Source organism: Arachis hypogaea, chromosome 9 (assembly GCF_003086295.3).
Source record: "Arachis hypogaea cultivar Tifrunner chromosome 9, arahy.Tifrunner.gnm2.J5K5, whole genome shotgun sequence".
Taxonomy (NCBI): Eukaryota; Viridiplantae; Streptophyta; class Magnoliopsida; order Fabales; family Fabaceae; genus Arachis; species Arachis hypogaea.
The window spans coordinates 15,062,602-15,067,667 of record NC_092044.1 but is presented as its reverse complement, the minus strand read 5'-3'; the positions used below and the strand labels follow the sequence as shown (position 1 = coordinate 15,067,667).

Here is a 5,066-nt window from a genome sequence, read left to right as displayed (position 1 = left end):
TTTAAACAATGATTTGAATATGTTTGAATTACAAAAAAATAAAATTACATTTACAAAAGTTTCATTTTAATTTCTTTTTCTCTTTATTTTCTCTTTCGTTATCTCTTCATTTGAATTATATGATTAATTTAAATTAATATGTATTTAAATTAATCATATAATTCATCTATTAACTAACAAACATAATTATATATCACAAAATTCACTAATGTTAAATTATGACGAAAGAAAAAATTGTATGATTAAATTTAGAAATTTAAAAATATTTGTAAAAATATTTGTATTTAAATGATATTGTAAAAAATAAAAGAAAAATTAATACGTTGAAACATATTAAAAATTTTAAATTTAAAAAAATAAAAAGAGAAAAAATTGGTGCATTGATTTAGTTCATAATATTTATTTTTAGAAACTAAAGTAAGTCATTTAATATAAAAATAGAGATTAATTTGATACATTTATAAAATGATATGATACACACAGACAAATTATCTTGTAATATGTGACATTAAACTAATATATGAATAAATAATATTGTGACACGTGTGACTAATCGACCTGTTATTACATAATTACATATAACCAACTCAAAATGTGATATGTGTTATTAACGATCCATGTCATAATTGGTTCGCTTTGGTTTGGAAAATCGGATCAAATGGGTAAAATTCAATTAAAATCGATGAATAATTAATTTGTATTTAACTTTCAAAATCTAATACCCACCTGAACCAATGCTATATCGAATGTTTTCTATGACTAAAGTTCAGTATGTTGAGTTTATTGTTATGGATTTGGATCCTCTAAATTTTGAATTTTATTTTAGAGAATAAAGTATAATCTTTCACTATTTATTCTATAGATGGAACAAAAAAAAAATATAAGAAAAAAATCATTCAAAGATAAAAGATCACACTTTATTCTCTAAAATAAAAATTTAAAATTTAAAAGATCCAAATTCTATTGGTATAGTCCAAATCTAACCTTAGTAATAAGAGACACATCGTATCCTAACTCCATATAGAATTACAAGATTCACTACTCCTCTCTCTTATCTTCATTTATTCTCAGAAAATAAAAAACCACACCACTACCAAGACATTGCTAAGGTAGACAGAACAATTAGGAAGTGTCTTATTGCTCTTTAGCTATTAACTATTTATTTCTGTCACAATTATTATTTATATTTTGTTGTGACAAGCAAGATGTGTTATGTTATATTTTATTTTATTTTTTATGTAATATTGGTAGTTTATGAACTTGAAACAAATTGTGTTCTTGTAAGGAATTTCGATACTTAAGTTAATAAGAACTTTAAATAAGTTTGTAGTAGATTGGGTCATAAATATACCTAAAAATATCAGTGTATTTATAATAAAATGAATAACTACCTGATATCTTAAGAGTTAGTTACTTATTTACATAAGTAGAGTTAAACTGCTATCGTTGCACCCGACCTCATCAGGTCGGTAAGTGCACCAGTTGGATCTCTTGAGTGAGTTTCTATTTATTTTGGACCTAATAATATTTTCTTTAAAAATATAAGCCTTGCCAAAACACCTAGTTGACTATAATTCATTGAAAATAAAAATGTCTGTTTTAAAATTTTTTATACCAATTTGATTGTTTCCTATTTCTAAATTTTATATTTAAGATAAAATAAATAAATATAAATAGTAATTAAGTACTACATGATGACTGAAGAGTTGGATCCTCTCCAATCCGCACAAGAACATCAACCATGTCTTTTGCAACATAATCTTCATGTCTTTTGTAACATAATCCTTCACCGCTTTCCTCCTCTCAATGTGTTCATCCAACACATGCTCCGTAAACCTATCGAACTTCTTACCCAACATTTTCATCCTCTTTAGGTAACCCTGCAAATCCAAGAAGTTAATCCAAGGGACAAAGTCCCCAATATTGAGCACATCATTTAGCAAGAACAATTCGTCAAGCATCTTCTTGAACTTTTCCGGCGATACAATTGCATCCTCCAAGTTCTCTAAGTACGTCTTCCTGAACACCATGCAGCTCATGATATTGAGGCTTAAGGTGGATAAATGGTCCTTTAACACAATGGTTTTGTTGGCGTTGTTGAACAGCTTATTCAGAAAAGCACGTAGCTCCTGCTTTCTTATGATCTTATCTTCTCATAAGAGTGGAGGTGTTTCGCGCTGAATAATTCTGTTACGCACAATCTGCGGTGTTGTTTCCACTTTCCAGTATGAGCCGTACTGGGACCAAGTAATATTGGAATAGTAATAAGCTGTGTATTTTCCTGCAGCAAGTTTGGGCCGATCTGCAATTGCAACATTGTATGTTTTGAGGAAGGCCTTTGCCATTTGGGCTGTGGAGCCCACGACGATAGGGGTAGAACCAACTGGAGGTGCATGATGGCCCCATACTTTTTGCTGAGAGTATGCCGGGACCGGTGAGGGAGAGGCCCAATAAGGTTGAAGTTTGCGATAATGGGCCATGGTTTTGAGCTTGGCGGTAATTTATATCGCCGGCGGCGGATGTAGCGGGTGTAGGAAGGAGGGCAAGAAAGATTGCAACTTGCAAGCCATGTGGCTGCAATTTAATCCCAGGCAGGGGGCTGCAATGCTATAGGCATAGCTTTGACGGTTATGACTTTTATATCCCCGTCACAGGTTAGATTCTATTGTGTGTAATTGGGATGAAAGGTTGTATCCCTGAGTGAATTATTTATATTGCTAGAGAGTAGGTGTGCCCAAGGGACACAAGATCCGACGTGAATATTAGATGTCATTAAGTTAATTTTTTTTATGATTATGTTAGGTATATATTAAAATTAATCAGTAAAATTAATTGTTTGTATTAAATATATATTAAAATATGAATATATATTAAAAATAAATTAAATTACACATATATTTATATACAGATATATTTATAGTTAATTTTAATAACTAATTTTAATGTATGAATAATATTTTTATTTTTTAAGTATATATTCAAATATTTTTAAAAAATTTTGTATGGAACATTTTCGTTTTATAAAAGGTTTTATTATATTGAAGTTCTTTAACTTTACAAAATAAGATATATAAATTTTTATATCATATTTTTGAGAATTTATTTATCTAAATAAAATAACGAATATGATTAATATAAATATTTATTTCTTATTTTTATAAAATTAAAAAATCTGAGTAAATTTGTTTTTGGAAATAAAAACGTTCGACGTGAAATTGTTTGGAAATCTATTTGAATATATACGTTTTTTTAATATAAATATATTTTTAAAAGTTTTTGTATATTTGATGATTTTTTAATTAAAAATATTAGAAAAATGAACATGTTGTATATTGTATAAGGCTAAGCGTTTACGGATTCACTGGGTCCACTTTGGACATGTTTCTGCTGTACTGTCTCCATTTCACTAACTAATGCAATTTAGTTTTATGTAAAAACGAAAAAATAATTAAAAAAAGACTTAAATAAAGTAAACCAAATAAGAATATGATTTTAGAAGGGTCAAGTTGATGGTAGAGGTCTTTTTTCTTTTCTTGTTAATTGGAGGACTGTGATCACTTCAAAGAAATTTGGTGTGTTAATATATCTTTACTTGATAAATTAGTTTGGCAACTTTTCTATTGTCAGGACAAGCCTTGGGTTGCATTATTGAGGACGAAGTATCTGAGAAATGAGAGAGTTTTAGATGATCCTGTCCCTTGCAATGCTTCTCATATTTGGAAGAGTATCTCAAAGGCTTTTGGTGCTCTTAAGGATGCCTTCTCTTGGTGCGTTAGGTCACTTGATCAATCTTTTTGGTTTGACAATTGGAGTATTGAGGGTCCAATTACTCAGGATGTCCTTTTTGTACATATATCTGACTCTGATTTAACTATTAGAGACGTTTGGAAAGATGGTCAATGGAATCTCCATGATATTTTCTCTATCATTCTAGAAGATGTCAAATAGCGTTTGAATGCTTATAATCCGGATTTGAATGCTGGAGAGAGTTCAGGTTGGTCGTGGGGTGTGGCATCTTCTAGACTCTACTCAGTTAGGAGTGGGTATAGTTGGCTAGCCAAAAGAAAGTTTGACTGGAATGAGCATGATAATTGGTTGTGGGTATGACGACTGCATATTCCTGAGAAGTACAAGTTCTTGATTTGGCTCAGTCTTCATAATGCTATTCCTACAGCAGAGTTTAGTTTGGGTCGTGGCTTAGCTTTATCTAGCACCTGTCATCGGTGTCAGAATGGTTTTGAATCCATTCTTCATTGTCTTCGGGAGTGCCCTAGTGCCAAAGATGTCTGGAACCTTTTAGGCCTGTATTCAGATAACTCAGATTTATGTAATTGGCTCTACAGAGGTGCAAGGAGTAGAGATGTTTTTCTTTTCTTTTCGACCATCTGGTGGATTTGGAGAAGCAGAAATTATGACTTATTTAATATAGATGATTCTTGGAGTGCTAGTAAAGTGGTGACTTTGATTCGTAGTTTAGTAAGGGAGTTTCACACTATTTTTGCTATGCATCAATCTTCGTCTCCTCCTTCGCTTTGTTTGCATTGGATTCCACCTCCACTTCATTCTGTTAAATTGAATTGTAATGCTAGTTGTTTTGCTCCTTTTGGCTATGCTGGTTTTGGTTGTATAATTCGCAATCCTGATGGATGTTGGTTGAAAGGTTGCATTGGGAAAGTCGAAGTGTGCAGTATTCTTTTTGCTGAATTGTATGCAATTTGGAGATATTTATTTCTTGCTTGGGAGAATAGATTTCGTGAGGTTATTTGTGAAACAGACTGTTTATAAGCTCTTTTCTTAGTAAACCAAAGAATGCTTGGTAAAGATATTCTGGAATGGAATTTGGCAAATCATATACAGGAGGTTATGAATTGAAATTGGAGAGTCTCTATTCTTTTAATTCAGCGGAATGCAAAATAGTGTTGCAGATTGTATGGATAAAGCAGCTGCTTCTGGTGCGAACATTCACTCGAATTGGAGCCAACCATGGAGTGAGCTTCAACATCTAATGGATTTAGATATGAATCTAGCCAATTGATTTGGCTTTGTCTCTAGTTTTTTTCTTTCTT

General features: G+C 31.2%; 1 pseudogene; it reads right to left on the bottom strand.

The window, feature by feature from the left end:
• Positions 1-1,597: 1,597 nt before the first annotated feature.
• Positions 1,598-2,581, bottom strand: LOC112708924 (dimethylnonatriene synthase-like; annotated as a pseudogene).
• Between the last annotated feature and the right edge of the window lie 2,485 nt (positions 2,582-5,066).